At 45.2% G+C, this 21798-nt stretch overlaps 1 protein-coding gene across 4 annotated transcripts in view; it reads left to right on the forward strand.

Annotated features, from left to right (window-relative positions):
- GRB10 (growth factor receptor bound protein 10) overlaps positions 1 to 21798 on the forward strand; it is a 263650-nt gene that overhangs the window by 80827 nt on the left and 161025 nt on the right. Inside the window, exon 1 of one of the 4 annotated variants that reach the window (XM_073332710.1) lies at positions 19285 to 19306. The exons of the other annotated variants lie outside the window; for them this stretch is intronic. The gene's annotated coding sequence lies outside the window, so the exon portion shown is untranslated. Of the gene's footprint in view, positions 1 to 19284; positions 19307 to 21798 lie in introns of those variants that run through there. 4 annotated transcript variants of the gene reach the window in all.

Consider the following 21798-nt stretch of genomic DNA (forward strand, 5'->3'; position numbering starts at 1 on the left):
TGGAATTTCAAAAATTCCCAGGACTCCTAAGGGGGATGGGCGGATGGTTGTGTACCTGGCTGCTGGGCAGGGGCATTCAAACAACTGATCAGAGCAGTCAAGATGGGCATTGTGGGACAAAAATGGCTTCTGATAATAATGAATACTTTTGAAAGGAGACTGGAAGAAAAGGCCTGAGTGCTCAAAAGGTGAGTTCTGGTCAAACACTGCTGTACCCATGTGCTTTTCTCTGGAAGGGCTGCGTTCAATCTCCTGAAACTAATAATGGGCAATACCAAAAGGCTTGGCTGCTTCCCTGAGCCACTCTGGTGAAATTTGGGTTGAAAGTTTCTCTAAGTGGTGCTCAGTAGTTCTGATCAGCTCAGCAATACTTGGGGAATAATGAGATGTTGTGTGTGGTATGTCTGTTGGTTAGTTGTCTAAACCCATTGAATGCAGAATCATGTAGCAACGGGGGTGTGGTGGTGGGGAGTAATGTACATGAAGGGATTGTGTCAATCCTTCATTTTACAATCCTGGACAGAACTCTCTCTCCAGACCTAGAAATGCCATGGAGAAAAGGATCTATACAGAGTGGAGACTACTAGCAAAGACAGGACTGCTGCAAAGTAATAGAACAGTTTTGAAAGAGGACCCAGTATTCTATAATACACTTCAAGAAGATACAGGTTCTGGGGGCAGGGCACAGGTAACAAGCTTTGTCTGCACAATCCTTTTTCCCCTTCCAGAGGATCTGGCCTGGGATCTTGCCCCAGCTTCCCTGAAAATCCATAAAAAACCTTGGACAGGTTTGAAGCAAGACATTGGCTTTCTTTCTCCAGATTACACAAAGCAAGTCTTCTGTGGAGATTCAACATTCCTCTCTTAACAAAGATAGTCCTTGCCTTGAATTTACAATCCAAGTACAATATGAGATCCCTATTGATGGATCCAGCAAATCCAGAGACAGAGGGATGCTAAGTATCAGCACATCTTCTTACTTGTTGCTCAAGACCTCCCCTCCTTTTCTGGACCCAAATATTAGAGCTGTCTCAAATGTTGCCAGTTCATTGATGGAGAGTGGGGAAGACTCCTCTTGGATATGTGCAAGGGAGAGTTTTGATCAGCTCTGTATTTTTTCAACATGGAAAACTCTGCCTAAAGAAGCAAGAGGCTAGTGTATCTTCTCTTGGAATGAAGAAATAGTTCTGTCCCCAGCACTCTGATTCAGACCCCTTTTCCCTCATCCCAGTTGCAACCTAAAAGCTGAGAATTGGAGTTATAGGGTAGAATCCAGAGACTAAGTTGGGTTGAGATTCTCTAATGCCTTGGAATTTGTGTAGTTACATTTATATGGAAACCAGGAGTGATGCTACTGTTCTGATCTGGTAGCATTATATAACTGCTTCGCACAGACAGAAATGCCTAGAGAAGATGCAAGGTAGTGGTGAATCAGATCACTGATTAGTGGGATTACATAAGAATACTTGTAAGCTAAACTGTGTTCCTTACTTTCAAACCTTGCATTCATTTAGTAGATATTAGTGCTTTGTTCCATGTTTCTGAAAGACTCTTCTTTTAAGCTGTTAAACTTTCTTATGATTACATTAGAAAGCTGACTTTACTACCATCCACAAATGGTTAAACTCCTCTAGAGCAAAGTTGCTTTTATTGGCTATGGAAGGATCTAAATTGGAGTCACAACACCAAAACATTCGAACTGTGACTAGCTAAGAGGCTGTCTGCTTTTTGGGTCCAGAGAACTCAGATGCAAGTAGCATCTGACACTCTGTCAATCAGACTAAGCAGCTAAACATTCTTATTTCTGACACTAAGTAGGTCTGAAACATGCCACTTCCTAACCGGGCAGAATTTAAAATTAAGATGCTTTGTACGTTTGTTTGGGTTTTTTTTGGGGGGGTGGTTTAAATGGGAGACCGAAGGATGGAAATACCCATTGTAAAGGATTTGCTAGTTCCCTTTTAGAGCCCTTTCTTGTGTACACCATAGCATCTACATAAGCCAGGGGTAGGCAACCTATGGCACACGTGCCAAAGGCGGCACACAAACTAATTTTCAGTGGCACTCACGCTGCTCGGGTCCTGGCCACCGGTTGGGGGGGCTCTGCATTTTAATTTAATTTTAAATGAAGCTTCTTAAACACTTTAAAAACCTTGTTTACTTTACATACAACAATAGTTTAGTTACATATTCTAGACTTATAGAAAGAGACCTTCTAAAAACGTTAAAGTGTATTACTGGCATGCGAAATCTTAAATTACAGTGAATAAATGAAGACTCGGCACCCCACTTCTGAAAGGTTGCCGACCCCTGACATAAGTTATAATGCTAACACTGTTATATTCTGCCACGGAAAAATTTGCTTTCTATTTTAATTAAGAAACCTTCTCCTGAGGCTTCATTGGCGATTCTCATGTCATGCTGTGGCTATTGAAAAGGCTGTAAACATTACATGCATTAGCAGCAGTATATGCAATCAGTAAGCCTGTGTCATCTTTTGGCATGTTGGTTAGTGTGTTAAATCTTGAAAATCTGTCACTAAACACAATGGAGGAAAAACAAAAGTTGGCCCAGATATGTGGCATGTGCATTCATGTTTAATATTGGAATTTCTGGTATGGCGAGTGACACAGGCCAGCTTCTGTTGTACACGCCACAATCCAGATACTAAGTACCATACTAAAAATAACATGACTATTTTAGTCAGGGACCCAGTTAGGAAGAGAATATAGCCTGTAGCTCTCCAGTCAGTAATCTGAAGCAGTAGGCTGACCTATAACAAAGTGAAAATAAACTGTTCTGTTCAAAATGTTTTGCCTACTCCTTTGCCAGTTTTCCTGTGTCTACCTCGGTACATTCTTAGAAACCTCTTCACAGGTAGAGGGTTCTCCTTTTTTAAAAGCGACCGTGCTCTTCATTTCATACTTCAGTATGCAGCGTGTAATAGCATTACCACGTCTAAATCCTCCTGCAGTGACTTGTGAAATTCCTAGAAGGCAGTGTGGGAAGGGGGGGGCGGGGGGTGAAGAAGCTGCCTTGCAGCCTCTGTTACAAGTAGCAAATCCAGGTCATAATACAATGGGAGAAGGGCAATGATCAAAAGTTGGTGGAGAGATGAGGGAGACCACATTGTAGTATGGACTTTCAATTAATAAAATAAAGCCTAGAGAGCAAATAGATTTCTGAAGATTGAAAGCTTCTATATGCATTGGTCTCATTTTAATGAGGCGCTTACCAGACTTTGTGCACAAAGCTGTGCATTCTTTAAAACCTAAGATTTTCAGTTTTACTTTCCTACTTGCCCAGCCTAATCTAGCAAAGTAAAAAAGAATCTTCCTCGATCCTTACGTGACGCAGTGTTTTCAGTGGTCTTTACTGCGATCTGAAGCATGTTAAAACGTGTACCTGGTGAACTCTCATGGGTATCGGGTGTGGATTGAGGAGGAGGAGGAGGAGGGCAGCTCTTGTCATGTGTTTGTCTGTCTGTCCAGAAATCCAGAGAACACAAGTTCTCTACCCTGCCCGTACTGCTGCAGCATACAAGAATTGCTGTTGAATTTTCATATCTGGTGCCAAGTAACTGTCGTTACAGGTCCATATCTAACTGTTAAAAGGTGCAGCCCTGTGGAACTGAAGCAGTGTGACCTAGAGCTGTTCCCAGCTCTGACACTGGCCTGCTGAGGGACCTTGGGCAAGTCATGTGCGTGCACCTCTGTTTTCCCATCTGAATAACTGGGATAAAGATACTGATATCTATTGTAAAGCACTATATAGCACCAGCCAGAATAACTGGCTCTTGGATTGGCTTTAAACTCCACAGGCTGAGGTCAGTTGGTAAAGTTTAAAGCCTAACTTAATTGCTGGTGTTACTGGTATGGAAGTATAAGAATACCAGGGCAGCTCCACTTCACTCTTTTTTTCCTCTTGCTCCCCAGCCATCAAAAAGTTTGGGGGTGGGTGAGGTTTGGTGGGGAGAAAAAGGAGGGATGGGAATGACTAGCGTGTGGTCTTGCGTCTTAGCTTAAAACTGCCAGTGGGCTGCTTTTCTAGTCTGGTCTGTTTTGGCCATGCAATCATATCTGCATTCTGGCCTCTAGGACCTCCAGTCAGCCATCATCATGAAGCTGCTCTCCAATGTCCCTGTTAAATTGACTTCTGGGCCTCTTCCTTTAGGCTAGTGGGTCTTCCTTCCATATATTCCGGTTACTCTGTCTCTCTTCTGAACTTAGGGTCCCCCTTCGAAGTCCCAGTAACGTGAGGTAGGAGTCTAGAACGGGGTGGGCAAACTATGGCCCGCCAGCTGTTTTTAATCCTCGAGCTCCCACTGGGGAGTGGACTCTCTGGCTTGCCCTGCTCCGGTGCTCCAGCCAATGGGAGCTATAGGGCGGCACTTGGGGAGGGGGCAGTGTGCAGACTGAGCCCCCTGGCTGCCCCTATGCGTAGGAGCTGGAGCAGGGCCATGCTGCTGCTGCTGCTTCCGGGAGCCACTTGAAGTAAGCACTGCCTGGAGCCTGCACCCCTGAGCCTCTCCCTGTGCCCCAGCCCTGATCCCAGCCTGCAGCATCCTCCTGTGCCCAAAACCCCTCATCCTCAGCTCCACCCCAGCTCTCGCACCCCCAGCCAGAGCCTGCACCCCTTCCCGCACCCCAACCACCTGCCCCAGCCCTGATCCTGCTCTCCAAACCCCTCGGTCTCTGCCCGGAGCATCCTCCTACACCCCAAATGCCTCATCCCCAGCCACACCCCACTTCCCCGCCCCAGCCTGGAACCCCCTTCCACACCCTGAACTCCTTATTTCTGGCCCCACCCCAGAGCCCACCTCCCTCCCTCACCCCAACCCCAATTTTGTGAGCATTCATGGCCTGCCATACAATTTCTATTCTCAGATGTGGCTCTTGGGCCAAAAAGTTTGCCTGCCCCTGGTCTAGAAGCAGGTTGCAGCAGAATGAAGTCACGGAAACAAATTTCTTAGAGTAAAAGTTTGACAAATTACGTGTTCTGTATTGAAACTTATCTATGGAATATTTTCAAAGAATCACACAAGTGCCAAGCTAAAAAGGGGAATGGGAATTACTCAGGTGTGTATTGAAACATTTTTAGCACTTCTTGAAGCATTGGTTTGTTGTCTAGCAGCACCTGTTCACTTTTGGTGGCTTTCTTGATATAGACCTACTAAGATCAACACATTTTATGAAACTCTCTTACCAAAGAATCCTGCTACATGGTCAGGGATCTCATGGGCCCCAAAAGCTTTGGTGATTGCCAGCTACTGACATAGACCGAACATCCAGCCTTAAGGACCTAGCCAAGATCAATCCAGAAGGCACTTGGTCTGCAAGGAGGCTACGTCCATTTGGAATTTTCCATGATGAGGATAACTTGTTTATGAAAAGTAGTATTACCCTGTGAAACTTGATACTTAGCTTCTTAATGATACAGCCTGAACAGGGTGGATTTGTTTTAAATTGATTTTAAATCATTATTTAAATCACTAGTCAGGAAGACTCTGTTTAATCATGGTTTTCTACATAAACGTGCATTCTTGTTGGTTGTTATAACCTTAATACATATTTTTCACAACTCAAATTAGATGTAGGTTTCATTTTTAGAAGGAACACACTGTACATTTGTAAACAGTGATTTATTTAGAAAAGTTTTCAGATTAGTTTTACAGCTATATCAGAAAATGAATGATTGGTTATTTCATTTACCACAGGTAATTGAAGCAGTTCACCTCCTAATGACTTCATAAATATCTATCTCCAATTCAACAGGTTAATCATTAATATTTGGAGGATTTTCTTGCCATGAGGTATTAGGAGGAGAACATCACCAGCTAAATTGGTTAGTCTCTAAGGTGCCACAAGTACTCCTTTTCTCATCACCAGACAGACATTTAAATTGTTTTATTTAACTAAAACAACAACATTAAGTATTCTGGATTTTTTTTCTTCAACAGCAAACCTATACGATTTTAACAAAACAAGTGCATGTCCTTCGCTTCTCACATTATCTCCAGACTTCTTCTCCTTGTCCAGATCTATTCCACCCACAACAATCTTCTAGTCATTGAACTTTTTGAAACTTCGCACTTTTAGAGGGAGGAAAGGGATTGATTCTGTATACACAAATTTGCAGAGGGACAATAGAGTTGGGGTCTGTTATTTCTTACCCCCCTCTCTCTATTTATTTTTGTATTTATTTTTATTTATTTAAAACATTCTTGCTGTTAACAAGCATGTTACCTCTGGAGACACAAATCCACAGTTTGAGAACTGCAAAACTAAGCATCTCTGATGGTATCTTTTAGACTGAGCACTGGGTCCCATTGAGTAGATAGAAAGATTAACCTAAATAATCTATACAGAAGCCTGTGGTACCCCATAAGATTGGGTCCCTAATCCATGAACGACTGGAACTCCTTCACAAAACTTTTCTTAAACATTACGTGAAAATATTGTCTCATACTATAGAATTCAAATTTATAATCCCTATTCCATGATGAGATATCTTAGTTTTAATTAAGATATAATGTATCTCAATCTTTAGATTGCTTTTTTGTTGGGGGAAAAAGCAATTTTATAAAAAAAAAAATCTGATTTAAATAAAGCTGATGGATTTTTTTTTTTTAAATAATGGATTTTTATCCACCCTGAGCCTGAATGTGACCCACTGTTGAGATGGATGGGACGTTTTTGTATGTCATTGTTTCAAGCTGCTTGGAGACTAGATACAAGCCTGCATTAGTAAACCTGTGAAGTCTTTTACTCACAATCATCAGGGCTAGAAACTTCTAAAAAGCTTGGAATCTACTGCACAATTCTACAACGAATGGTGGATTTTGCAACAAACCATAGCCGCAGAATAATTGGTCCCTGCTCCCCCCACACTCCCATGACCCCGCCCCCAGCACTGGCCAATTGTATTCTTCTTGCACTTCATGGGAAAGGGACAAGAGACTGACAACAGTGTGTCTTCTACCACGTTTCTGTCTTGCAGAAGAACATTGCTTCTTCATACAGTGCTAACTATTGAAAGTCTGTTTATTTCATAGGAAAGATTAACAATGGTTAAAACTATACAAACAACAACATCTTCTGTACTAGGAAGACTAAAATAAAATCAAATAGTAATTGGCAAAACAAAGTGCTTTACGTGTTCATATCTGCTTTGTAATCACCAATTTGCGAAGTTCAGTAAATCGTTGATCTTGTACAAACTGCTTAAGATCAGAAGCAATAAACTGAGCTACAAAATGTGACATAGTAAATTACAGTAAGATGTGAGACTATGAAGTAGTCTCCCAAAGGAGGGAAGCCACGTTGTCATTCGGAGGAAAACTCAGTGATTAGTTTGAATGTTTTACGCACACTTCACTAAATATTTGTGCATGTATTCGCACATTAAACAGAATTTTTAGAACTTGCAGCACGTATTTTCCTAAATGAACACTTATAGTGCCAATTAATATCCCAATTTGATATTGACCGGAATTCCAATCTCCCTTCCTCTGCCAAAGGAAGCAGCCATAAGCCATGTATGAGGCTGGAGACATTTCACTGATTGCTTCGTCCATCTAGAGATCCATGGGTTAATGCCAACTATTTCTGTGCTCAGAGCTTTTAGCTGTTAATTCCCCCAGCTGCCTCATTAGAACGCTAGTGTTCTCCCATTACAAGAATGCAGAGCAGATCCTTTCTATGCCATTCGAGGGTTGTTCTCAGACTACTTTTGCCACCACCTTCTTCCTCTGATTTTGCTTTTGGACTTTTTTTTACGCGCTATCTCAGAGTGAGGACTAAACCTGCATGTACCAAAAGGTGGTGGGGTGAGCCACCATCAAGGTTGAGGGGTAATACACTGTCAAAGCATGTAGTCCATTCCATGGTCCTGTCCTTAGTTTTGCTCAGCATTCTTCTCCTCCCCTCCCCCCCCCCCCCCCCCCCCCCCCCCCCCCCCCCCCCCCCCCCCCCCCCCCCCCCCCGGCAATAGGTAGTGGTGTCAAATACTCTACTCCTGTGCTTGGGTGGTCATTTAATGTGAATCGCTGCGGTACCTGCCTCCGCAGCTTCTGGTAGCTTTCCCAGCAGCAGAGAGAAGCTGATATTCTTGTTACTTTACTGATAACCGTAGGGTTCTGAATGGCTGAATGCAACTTACTGGTGTATTGTGAAATACACTGCTATTAGGGAAATCTCTGCGCAGCGGAAGCATTGCACCTGTTTCTCTGCATCCTTGGGAAGAGAACATTACATAGGCTTATATATGGAAGATTAACTCACTTAAAACTACATCTTAGACTTCATAAAAAACCTCCTGGATTAGGCCTCTCTGTGCTAGCCAGAGAGATGCTCTTGTGTTCACCACTAGCAAGTAGATTTATCAAACGCTGTGCTTGCAAGACACCTAGGTAGGTGTATGTGTGTGTGCACAACGCTCTTCTGCCACCTTTCTGACTTTTTCCAGATTGAGGAAATGGAAAATCTCTTGCTCTTCTGTCGTGCCTCCCTAATAGTAAAGGTGAGATATGGAATTTGAGTTAGAAATGGACAAACTGGTTAAGATTAAATGAGAACCAGTAGTAAAATTTTGCTGAATTTTCTACCTCTAGTTTCTAGGAGGGATTCTCCTCCTGCAACATCATAAAGGGAACTGAAAAAAACCCCCTTAAATTCTCTCTGGCAAGGTATCTGATGCAGGTATTGCATAAGGCTGCATTAATAGCTAAGCACAGGTCACGTTGCAAGCAATAGGTTAGAGGTGGGGCTGGGGATAGCATGGGTCTGCTGCAGGGGTAAAAGAATAGGGCCATAGTACGACAGTGAGTCTAGCTTGTGGTGTTGCCAATAGACAGCTAGGGATGGGTTGCTAAACCAAAGACCACTCCTTCAGGGCTTAGAGCTGCTTAGTTTCCCTCTTCTGGGTAGGGTTGCCAGGTGTCCGGTTTTCGACCGGAATTCCCAGTCGAAAGGGGACCCTGTCAGCTCCGGTCAGCACCTCTGACTGGACCGGTAAAAGTCCGGCCAGTGGTGCAGCGAGGCTAAGGCAGGCTCCTTGAGGTTCCTGGAAGCAGTGGCATGTCCCCTCTCCGGCTCCTGCGCGGAGGCACAGCCAGGCAACTCCGTGCACTGCCCCCACCCCAAGTGCTGGCTCTACCTCCCATTGGCCAGGAACTGCGGCCATTGGGAGCTGTGGGGGCAGCGCCAGCGGACAGGGCACCGTACAGAGCCGCCTGACCATGCCTCCGCGTAGGAGCCGGAGCGGGGACGTGCCACTGCTTGAGGTAAGTACCTCTCAGAGCCTGCACCCCGACCCCCTCCTGCCCCTCAACCTCCTGCACCAGCCCTGATTCCCTCTCCCACCCTCCGAACCCCTCGGTCCCAGCCCAGAGCACCCTCTTACACCCCAAACCCTTGCCCCACACTGGAGCCCGCACCCTAATCCCCTGCTCCAGCCCAGTGAAAATGAGTGAGGGTGGGGAGAGAGCAACTGAGGGAGCAGGGGATGGAGTGAGCCGGGGCGGGGGTGAGGGAGGGGAAGGGCATTTGGTTTTGTGCTAGTAGAAAACTGTCAGTTCTACTCCTGGGCTACTTCTAAAGTGTGATGCTCCTTTTGTAAACACATTATGCTATCCACTCTAATCCAAAGCAGAAATCTAAGCATGAGGATGATAATCTCGCGCGCTCTCTCTCTCTCCCTCTCTCTCGCTCTCTGTAGGCCTGGTTAATATGAGGTAGTACTGAAAAATTCACTAGTAGACTTGCAGGCTAATATAACTTGGATTTTTCATTGCACTTTCTTTTATGCTATTAGTGCTATTTAAACCTCAAGTATATCTAAAATTAAAGATTATTTGCATTCTTGTTTCATGGCCCATTATTAGCAGTTACAAATTCAGCTTTTCTACAATTAAGAGCTACTCTTCTGTGACTGAGACTTCAGGTAAAGCAGAGAGAGAATTTATCAGGAGGCCAACACTTTTGGCTTTCCTGAGCAAGGAAGTCTCTGATTTATATATGTTGTACTTCTTGGAGAACCTCTTCACTGTATTTCTGCGAGGAGAGGTTAGACTATTTCTGCCAGCAGAGAAGTCCAGGGAAGAGGGAACTTTTCTGTACATGTGCTGGTGAGACGTGAAATTCAATGTGTATGAATAAGTATCAGCTGAACGGAATATGATTTCTCCACTCATCCTGTATCACTGCTGCTGTTCAGGCATTTCAGCGATTTTAATATGACATGGGGAACATGGAGGGTCCGCACCTGATGCACCTTCAGCTTCTCCCAACAGCTTCTAAAATGCAATTTTTCGATGCAAAACGAGCAGCAAATCCAGCTTAAAATCTGGGGGGCCAGCATGAAACTGATTTTTTGTTCAACGGGTCTACTCGCTTTTGTTGTAGCCTGCAAGGGAGAGAGACGGCAGTGATAAGGCTTGGGGTGCTGTGCTTGAATTTGACTGGGAATTCCGGTCGAAAACCAGACACCTGGCAACCCTACCCAGGAGAGGGGAACTAAGCAGCTCTAAGCCTTGAAGGAGTGGTCTTTGGTTTAGCAACCCAACCCATCCTTGTGGTCTATTGGCAACACCACAAGCTAGACTCACTGTCGTACTATGGCCCTATTCTTTTACCCCTGCAGCAGACCCATGCTATCCCCAGCCCCACCTCTAACCTATTGCTTGCAACGTGACCTGTGCTTAGCTATTAATGCAGCCTTATGCAATACCTGCATCAGATACCTTGCCAGAGAGAATTTAAGGGGGTTTTTTTCAGTTCCCTTTATGATGTTGCAGGAGGAGAATCCCTCCTAGAAACTAGAGGTAGAAAATCCCTGCCTGATAAATTCTAACGTTAAGCAAAAGACCTGGGACCTTGCCTCCAGCATGCAACTGTTACACAATGAGTAATATCTGCAGCCTTCTCTACACTGAGGTGCTTTAGCAATTGTTACCAATGGCCTGGACAATGGTTGTAAAATGTGTATGCAAACACTTTCACCACTGGAACTTGACCAACAGTGGGAAAGTTACTAAAGTCTCTAGATGCAGCTTGTTCGTTGATCCCAGGATTGGAATAGCAGGTTTTGCAGGTTTGCAAGCACCTCCTCACCTTGTGACTGTAACTGATGCTATTTGCTCCATACCCATGAGAACCTAAATATGTTGTTCAGATGCATTTGAAGTTGAAAGTTAACCGAATGCAGTTTCCTACAAATTTTGGTAGCTAAGAATACGTCTGCTAATTCATACTTGTGCAGACTCTCAGACTGCCAGAAATTATGACGTTCCAGCCAGATCCCCTTTAAATATCCCCAGAAGGATAATTTTTTTTATTTGATAAATGTAATCTTTCACTGTAGGCACACAAACTGATGGGGGGGGGGGGGAACATTTCCATCAATAATTGAAATTTAGGCAGGCAAAGAAAACAGTCCCTTGAGAACTTATTAGTTGGATTTAAGGAGATTTACTTTGTATATTTTGAAATGTAAAGTTGCCAATTGGTGTTCTTAATGGTTATAAAGCTTTAACTTTTCAATTTTCAGTGTCTGTAATTGTCTGACCTCCCCTCATAACTTCCCATAACTTTGAAAATTTAAATAAAAATGCTTAAATAAACATTGATATTAGCCATCTATATCTATATAAAAACTGAAAGGTTGGCCTGGCCCAATTTGAGTCGTCCTGAAAGTCGTTGGCAAAATGTCATCATTCAAGTCCAGGATTTGGCATTTGGTCCTACTCAGCTTTAGATATGTACCATTTGGGTGCTGCCAAGTACCATTTTAGTAATATTGATCATAGTCTTTATAGACTACTTCAGTCTTTTTTTTTTTTTTTTTTTTTCCCTGAACACTCCCATTTTAAAGGATCTATTTGAGAAAACAAAGGGTTTGACTTCCCTTTTCATAGATACCAAGGGCAAAAGGGACCATTGTGATCATCTAGTCTGACCTTCTGTAGAACATGGACCACAGAACTAGGGTTGCCAACTTTCTAATTGCACAAAACTGTACACCCTTGCCCTGCCCTGCCTTGCCCCTTCCCTGCCACTTCTCTGAGGCCCCGCCCCCGCTCACTCCAGCCCCCTCCCTTACTATCCTCCACCCTGATTCACTTTCACTGGTCTGGGGCATGGGACTGGGATGTGGTAGGGGGTGAGGCTCCAGCTGGGGGTGCAGGCTCTGGGGTGGGGCCAGAAATGAGGGGTTCAGGGTGCAGGAGCAGGTTCTGACCTGGGGCAAGGGGTGTGAGCTCTGGCGGGGTGGCGCTTATCTCAGGCGGCTCCCGGTCAGTGGGGCTAAGGCAAGCTCCATGCCTGCCCTGGCTCTGTGCCGCTCCCGGAAGCGGCTGGCATGTCCAGCCCCCAGGTGGCAGGTCTGCATGGAGTGTGCTGCCTGTGTCTGTAGGCACTGCACCCACAGTTCCCAGCCAATGGGAGCGCTCGGGGCGGGGGCAGCATGCTAAGCTTCCTAATCGCACCTGCGACTAGGGGCTGTTGGGACATGCTGGTTGCTTCTGGGAATTGTGCAGAGCCAGGGCAGGCCAGGAGCCTCCCTTAGTCCCGCTGTGCTGCTGACCAGACTTTTTATGGCCCCGTCAGCGGTGCTGACTGGAGCTAGCAGGGTCCCTTTTTGAGTGGGCATTCTGGTCGAAAACAGGACACGTGGCAACCTTACATAGAACTTCCCCATAAGAATTACTTTTGCACAGAGTATATCTCTTTAAAAAGACATCCAATCTTTAAAAATGGTCAGTGATGGCCACCACGATGCTTGGTTAATTACTCTGACGGTTAATTTAACCCTGTCATTATTATTGAGCTAGGGTTCAGTCACCAGTTGACAGTAAGGCTCAAAGGAGGAGATAGGGTTCTTTTCTACTTGTAGTTTTCATCTCTGCAGGAGTAAGTCAATAACAAACAAATTTACACTAACAAACACAAAGCATGCAATCAGATGGCCACACTTCAGTTGAACATTAACACACCGATTAAACATTTCTACAAAATTTAACTCCTTCATGAGTTAATTTTGTTCAGTATGTACTCCGTTTGGAAAAGATTAAGACTCTAGGCCTAACAGGTCCTACCTCCAGTTTGTTGTGTGGCAATGTGCAAGTGGCTTTCTCTGTGGGTCATTGTACTTGTTTGAGGAGGCTGGGCTGCTGTGCCCAATCCCACAGGTCTCGGAAGTAGGAGATGATGCATGCCTCCCCTTCCTGAAACCAAAAATCCCAGCCTGCACTCTACATCACAGAATGCCAGTAAGTGTTTGGCGTTCTGAAACACTTACTCCAACTCAACACTTGATACAGCTACTTAATTCCAGATAAATTTCTTCTTCTCTTCATTGCTGACCTCCAAATAAATTGGAGTGTCTGGAATAAGGCAGTGTACATTCCTGTGTTGGATTTTCAAGTGACCCTAAGGATGTCATATGTCCATATCTCATTGAATTACAAGACTTTTTTTTTTTTTTTGGACTCAATTTCCCTTAATTGGATTTGTCGGTCTTTGAAAAATGGTCAGTTCCCATTATCTTTAAATAATCCATCCCATAAAAAAAAATCCCTTTTTATTCCCCCTTAAGTAAATTCTAAGAGCTTCAGCAATCGTAATAATGATCACACAACCTAAATAAAGAGCAGTGCATAATAGTCTTAGGCTTCTGTCTGTTTGAAGGAGTTATCAGTTTCCCTTTCACTAAACAATCTTAAGCAAGACATCAGTCACCAGCAGCAATCTGGAAAGACTGAACCTTCCATAATTGAAAGGTTAGTTGGACATGTAATAAAGTCAAATTAGTAATTGGTTTTGATAACAAATGCTACTGACTTGATATGCAGATTATAGCCGCGTGTGTGTGTGTACGCACGCACGCGTGCACACACAAATAAAAAAGGTCAGGCCCAGTATTATTCAAATTATTATATAGTTGGGAACCCTGATGTGCACAGTTACAACACTCTCGCTATAGGAACTCTTCTATATTTACAAATAGTTTATTAATACATTTAGCACAGTCACAAACACCCCAACTCCGTAAGGTAGGTAGATAATACCGACTGCACATGCATATGCTCACACCATCCCTTGCAGAACAATGTGGAATGTTAGCCATTATCATCACCATCACCTTCCCCGTCATCACCAGTGGCCATCATTCTGGTACCTCCCAAGTACTACATCTCCTCCTCCTCCTCCTCCTCCTCCTCCTCCTACTGCCCTTAGGCAGGAATGCAACTTTTAAAATATGATACGCTGACACCAGTGTGTGTGATGCATATTCAATAGTATTTTTTGTATATCCTCACCTTACTAATGTTGGAGTGTCCTTTTATAGGTTAATATATCAATTATTTCAATTGATCATATATGTCAATTTGTTGCCGTGGCCCTCTTGTGGTTAGGTATCTGTGAATGTCGCTCATGTACCTGTTATGTATGTCAGTTCATTGCCATGGCACACTTATGATTGGACTCTTTGGGTACTCTTGTGGTTGGTTGTTCCTGTGGTCAGAAATTGCCCTTAAATACTCTATTTTCAGCTCCCTGGTACTCTGGGTTTTCTGTTGGGCTATTTATCTATTCAAAGTTCATAAGCCTCAGCTTTATGCTAACTTGTTGAAGCTAACGTTTTACAGGATACTGGCCTGTAGGTTCCTTTCATTACTGCTCAATATAATGCAAAGCAATGAGTATGATAAACCGAAGGTAGCTCTATGGGCTACAAGATGGATTGCAAAGCCAATTTCTATTTCAGTATTTATAGGGTGCACCCTAGAGGGAGAAATATTTTCTCACAGAACCCCACAGTATAGCAGCCAACCAATATTCTCTGCCAAACTAAAAGATTACAAAACATGCCTTTTAGTGATTGAGCTCTGAGTCTATCTGTTTAGTTTAACCTTTTCTTTAAGGAGTGACTTGATGGCAGTCTGTAAGTACCTACATGGGGAAGAACTTGTCTATAATGGGCTCTTCAGTCTAGCAGAATGAGGTATAACATGATCCAGTAACTGGAAGTTGCAGGTAGACAAATTCAGACTGGAAATAAAATCTGAATTTTTAATGCTGGGAGTAATTAACTATTGCGACAATTTACCAAGGGTTGTGGTGGATTCTCCATTACTGACCATTTTTAAATGAAGATTGGATGTCCCTCAAAAGACATACTCTAGGAATTATTTTGGGGAAGTTTTGTGGCCAGATTAGATGATTACAATGGTCCTTTCTGGTTTTAGACTTGATTCATAGATTCCACGTCCCCAGTCCTTTCAGTTTACCCTATGAGAAAAATCTGGGGTCAGTGGGTTGTGAACCATTCCCTGAAAGGCAAGTGAGTCTCTCGCTAAACTCACTGTCTCCAGATGTGAACTAGGCTCTCAATGAGTGTGTTCCAATAGATTATAACCCTCTGGGTGAGGCATGAAGACACAGTCCACACCATAAAAAGCAGGTCTAGATTGGTGGAGCAAACCTGGTATTGCACTTGGAAACCAACTGGAAGCCAGAGCAATATACTATCTGCTAGAGCAGAGGTGGGCAAACTATGGCCCGTGGGCGACATCTGGCCCGTGGGACCCTCTTGCCCAGCCCCTGAGCTCCTGGCCAGGGAGTCTAGCCCTCGGCCCCTCCCCTGTTGCTCCCCGTTCTCTGCAGCCTCTGCTCGCTGCACCGCTGGCGCAATGCTCTGGGCGGCGGGGCTGGGACCTCTTGCCGGGCAGTGCAGCTGCAGAGCCGCGGCTTGACCTGGTGCTCTGTGCTGCGCGGTGGCATGGCTGGCTTCGGCCTGGAGGCATGGCTGTCTGTCCTGGCGCTCTGTGCGGTGCAGCTGTATCGCTGCCAGCCACTGGCGCTCCAGGCAGCGCAGTAAGGGGGCAAGGAGCAGGGGGAGGTTGGATAGAGGTCAGGGGAGTTTGGGGAAGTTGTCAGGGGGCGAGGGTGTGAACAGGTGGTAGGACAGTCAGAGGGCAGGGAACAGGGTGGTTGAATGGGGGAAGGGGTCCTGGGTGGGGCAGTCAGGAAGGAGAGGGGGTGTTTGGATGCAGTGGCTGGGGGCAGTCAGGGGCAGGGGTTCCTGGGGAGGTCGAGGACAGGGAGTAGGGGCCGTGGATGGGAGCAGGGGTCTCGGGGGGGACTGTCGGGGAATGGGGGGGCCGGATGGGAGCAGGGGTCCCGGGGGGGCCGTCGGGGTGAAAAGCGGGGGGAGGGGAGGGTGTCGAATGGGGAGGGGGCTGGGCCTTGCCTGGCTGTTTGGGCCTCCCTAACTGGACTTCCATACAATTTCGGAAACCCGATGTGGCCTTCAGGCCAAAAAGTTTGCCGGCCCCTGTGCTAGAGGCACCAGCTAAAATTTCCAAGTGATCTCTTTATTCCAGAATTGCTCATTGCAAGACTCTTTTGGAGGTGCAGGTATGAGAGAACTGACATCTACTCTAAAACTTGTTTCTGTTTTTTGTGTTTTTTAATCTTGCCACATACAAATAAGGAATTGAGAGCACACTTGGCCGCTGCTGGTACCTTGGCATCCAAAAGTGAATGAAACTACTTTAACGCTTCAGGTTGAAAACTAGAGTGAGAAAAGGTAGATGCTCCTATTCTGCCAAGAGAGCAGATATTGCCTCTGGCTTCCTTGTGTAGTCTTCTGTCCCAGTTTACAAGCACACTTGTTAGCTGGCTAAAATTCAGTCCCACTTGCTCTTGTCTCAGTCCGAATGCCAGTCAGGTACTCTGTAAGAGATGATTAAACTGAGTCCCAGGAAACAGAAGCAGAGCTAGGTGTCTTCTGCTTACAGGTGATATTGTAATTCAGCTGACCCCAATACAATTGCTTGGGTTGGAGTGAATAAACCTCTCTGTCAGGGTGGGCAGAGCTTCTCCATCTGACTGTTTTAGTGAAGATGGTTTTTGAAAACTGAACTGAAGGAGCACCTCTCTGGACATACCGACGTTAGGAGCAAAAGGTACATGTGAAAACCTGAGTTTAGAAGTACAGCATGATGACTGAGACACCTTCCTTGTGGATAGCATTATTCAGTGGCAAAAAAACTACATTAATGCAGAGTTAAGGTTGCATGGTGATCGGTCATCGTGCTGCAGAACATGGAGCTGAGCAAAATTCAAACTTCAGAAAACGAGGAGAGGCAGAGTGAAGATTCCCCAGGCAACCTTAACTCTGTTCTCATTCAGCAATGCCCCAGTGTGCCCCATGAACACTGATACGTTTTACTCTGTCCATCCCACAGTTCACCTCCTTTTACAACCCATTCATTCATCACAAGATTCCATCTTAATGCTATTGAATGATAAGAACTTGCCAGCCTGTGGATTTTAGAGCACTCAGAAGCGTCTTCCTTTAAACAGGAAGGATAGAATATTTGTTTTGGGGAGGGGCTCCTCTACCTATCTGTCTACAGTATAAGAGGCTCTGAAAGATGTGAGGTGTCATGTTCTCAACTAAAAATGAGGATACCCAATGGAGATGCATACAACCAGAAAGCCTAGCTCTGACATGGGTGAACTACTCCATCACTCTCGGGATGTACCCCTCTTCCCTCCTGAGTGCTTTAGGGTCTGTGATATGCATGAAGTATACCTGTTCTCAGCTCCCCACTCAAAGGGGCAGGGCTTCCCCAGATCCTGATTCGTATGGGGGCAAGGTGGGGGCCTCCAACCAGGGCAAAAAAGGATGTCTGTCCCACCCCGAGAACCCAGCTCGGATGGGCTCGGTGGGAGGGGAGGGGGTCCAACCTCTGTAGCTGGGCACAGCCCCCTCCAAATCCTGGTGTACACATGGGAGGGCAGTGAGGGGTTCAGGCACCTCCAGATGGGGAAGGCCCCCTGTATCTCAGATCATATGAGAGGGGGCTCAGACCCTTTAGAGGGACAATAGCTTCACAGATCCAGGCCTACACACTGGAGGGGAGAATGGGGCTGACAGGTGTCCTGGCCCCTGCTCTCTTCCTGTCACTCAGCCCCCCCCCCACCATGTTCCCCTTTCTGCTGTCCCACTTGTTCACTCCCCTGAGCCCCCAACTTCTCCTCACCCCTACCACCCATCCCCTTCTCTTTCCCCCTAGTCTCCCATCCCTTTCCTCCCAGGAAGCATTCACCTCTTTATCTTTTCCCCCCAAAGATTGATTACATTTCTCCCCTCCACCCCCACCCTATATAAAACTGCCACTCATAACTCAAATTGTAGCAGTGTCCAGCTGATCTATCCAAACCTCTGGCAGAGTCTTAGTTGGGGACTCGTGATTAATGTCAGGGGGACTGGAACAATTTGTATAATGGGGTGCTGAGAGCCATTGAACCAAATTATAAACCCTGGATATGATGGACACCACTTTAAGCCAGGGGGTGCAACAGAACCCCTAGTTCCAGCACCTATGATTAACGTACCTTTCTGTTAACATAGTCATCAAACTCAAGGACGGGTGTGATTCATCCAGTCATCCGTATCTGTCAGCTTGGTACTTTGTACGGTTAGTTAAAAGGAGACTTAGCTCTTAGTCAAATGACCCCAAATTTGGATCACTAATGCTGTTCCATGCCCCCATGAGGCACACCAGATTTCAAAGCAATCTAATTAACTGCTCACATAGAGCACTTATAGGAGTCAAGCTTTAAAGCATGTGGAATGGCAGGAATGGAAAAACCTCTAGCCATTTTTCTGCATTGGCATAGGCATGGTGGAGGGGAAAAAGGTACATTTTTCTTAAATATTGTTCTCTGTTTTGGGTCCCTCAAAGATTTTAAGTAGGGGCCACCTGCTACCTTGGGTAACAGTCAACAGACTGCTACCATTTTGATCCACTAATAACCAATAGTTTGATCTCTAGCTGTGGGCAAAAACTAAATAAAATAAAATAGCCATTTTTAACAAAAGTTTCTAGGCTGGTTATTTTTTCCAGGACCATGTCTCTCGATTTCCACACTGAAGGAACTCCAGATTTGTGACCTTATCCTGCAACTTCCTGAGGCACGCTGAATTCCGAACAAACCCCACTAAGCATGTCTATTTTAGAGGACTTAGCAAAGTCAACCTTTAGTTAGAGATGTTTAAACTATAGTGGTGCTGGTGAGCCAATATAAAATACCAATCTTAACACTGAAAGCTTCACAAACACACTCCTGCTGGTAGGAGTTGAGGTGGATGACATCAGTCTTTCTGTGCTGCTTCTAAAATGTACATCTGTTCCAGTTTAAAAAGAAAAAGAATATTGGACCAAAGCAATGGGTCAACAGTGAGCTCCTGTTAACAAGATACTACACTTTGCAGCAAACCTACAGTGCCAAAAGTGAGTTCCTTTACAAAGTATAGCCTGTAGAGCTTTTAGACTAACAGATTTGCACTTAATAATGGCAAGTGAGGGGTAGAACAGAATTCTTGTTAAGGAATTTTGCATTCATTTGTGGAAGTGCCTGGACCTGCGTCAAGCTCTTTGATCTATGTTTGTTTAGCTCCTGTTTTCTTTTTAAGATATCACATGCATTTGAGTAACTCAAATTACACCTTAAGTGATCCTTCACTCGACTGTACTCAGACCTGTGCTCAAAGTGCCACAAGTTGGGTAACTTCTTTAGATAGTAAATTTATCTAAGTGGGGAGGAGAACAAGCAAACCTGGAAGCATTCTTACATACCATCAGACACAAATGTGACTGTCAATAGTTAGGTATTCAAAGGTAACTTTGAATCATCTGCACTTTTTTTTCCTATAACACTATTTTGGTCTGTGTTGCAAAAATCAAAGGCACGGTCACTTTCTGTATTAAAAAATGCGAAATTGCCAACTTCAGATGAAGGATACAATTTTTAAGAAAGGCACTGAAAATCTGTCTGAGGCTGAGTTGCTTTTGAAAATCAGACTTTCGTGCATAACTCACTTGGATACTCTCTTGAAAATACTCCCTGAAATCTGGACTTTGTGATCATGCATGGAAAAGCAGTTTTTTCCTCAGCTAGAATATTGGGGAGGAAAGCTAAAAGGAGTGTGATGACAAAAAAGATGACTGAAATAGGCATCTTGTCAAGCATTGAAAAGTGTAAATTTCAAAACAACCTCTTTATTCCTCCCCATCCCTACCCAACATATGAACATACGTACTCCTCTGACCAAAAAAATTGTTTATTTAAAAGAAATACTTTAATCAGTTTAAATTCCTATCTGAGAGTGTTACTGGATTCATGTGTTTTTAATGCACCCACTTCTGTGGCATTTAGACTCCAGCAATCACCCAGATTTTTATACTATCTTAATTAGAAGGAATCTTTTTCTGTGCTTAATTGACTAATGTCGAATTGTCACTTGTTACACCAGCCACCTGCTGTAACTTTAGAATAAAGTAGTAACTTCATGGAGAGTGATTCGGACCATAAAGGGTTGTAACTACATGTCTTTTCTGTAACCTATAGACTTTAATGTTCCCTGCTGACCAGCAGGTACTCTGCATTTCTCTCCACCTTTAAGCCACCAATGTTTACACCTAATACCAGTTCCAAAAACAGAATAAATGTTTCACTTAAATCTCATAAATTAGCTATGCGTACTCAATACGGGTTGCAAAGAGATTGTAGATAAACCCTTCTAGTCAGCACAGGGAAAAATCTACCAGCATAAGTCCTTGTGTGTACACTCTCTTATTTTGGAATAAGAGTCGCTATGCAGGGAGTTTCATAGGGTTGCCACATGTCCGGTTTTCTACTGGAACGCCCGGTTGAGAAGGGACCCTACCAGTTCTAGTCAGCACCGTTGACAGGGCTGTTAAAAGTCCAGTTGGCGGCACAGTGGGGCTAAGGCAGGCTCCCTACCTGTCCTGGCTCTGCACGGCTCTTGGAAGCAGTTGCATGTCCTTCTTCTGGCTCCTGGGCATGGGGCAGCCAGGGCGCTCCGCGCACTGCCCCTGCCCCAAACACTAGCTCTGCAGCTCCCATTGGCCTGCAGACGGGGCAGTGCGCAGAGCAGCGTAGCCGTGCCTCTGCATAGGAGCCAGAGAGAGGACCTGTCGCTTCTGGGAGATGCACCCCTTTCCCCCTGCACCGTAACCCCTTTCCCAGCCTGCTCCCCCTCCCGCCCTCTGAACTCCTCTGTCTCAGTCCAGAGCATCCTCCTGCACCCCAAACCCCTCCCCCAACCCCATTCCACAGCCCACAGCCCCAGCCCAGAACCCCCTCCCCCAGTCTGGAACCTGCATCCCCAGCTCAGAGCCCATACCCCCTCCTGCACCCCAACCCTCTGCCTCCGCTTGAAGCCCCCCCTATACTCCAAACCCCTCATCCCTGGCCCCACTCCAGAGCCCTCATCTCCTCCTGCATTGCCATCCCCGGTGCCCCAGTCGAAAGCCCCCTCCCCCAACCCTGAACTCCTCCTTTGTGGCTCCACACTAGAGCCCACACCCCCAGCTGGAGTCCTTATCCCCTCCTGCACCCTAATCCCCTGAGCCAACCTGGTGAAAATGAATGAGTGAGGTGAGGGTGGGAAGAGCAAGCAACAGAGGGAGGGGGGTTGGAGTGAGCAGGGATGAGGCCTTGGAGAAGGGGTGGAGCAAGGGTGTTAGGTTTTGTGTGAGTAGAAAGTTGGCAACCCTAGAGTTATAGCAGTGTAACTATAAATATATACATACATTTCCTCAAGTGGACAGGCCCTAACAGCCTGTCATAGGTTTTGTCCTATACATCTGTTTGGGTTTTTCGTATATGTTTTTGCAACTGAGCAGCTACTCCTCTGCTACCACTAAGGTAAGGCCTCTACCCTCTGACTTCCTTGAGACCTGCAGAGAAGTCCCCAGAA

The sequence above is a fragment of the Lepidochelys kempii genome, chromosome 2, assembly GCF_965140265.1.
Source record: "Lepidochelys kempii isolate rLepKem1 chromosome 2, rLepKem1.hap2, whole genome shotgun sequence".
NCBI classification, from domain to species: domain Eukaryota; kingdom Metazoa; phylum Chordata; order Testudines; family Cheloniidae; genus Lepidochelys; species Lepidochelys kempii.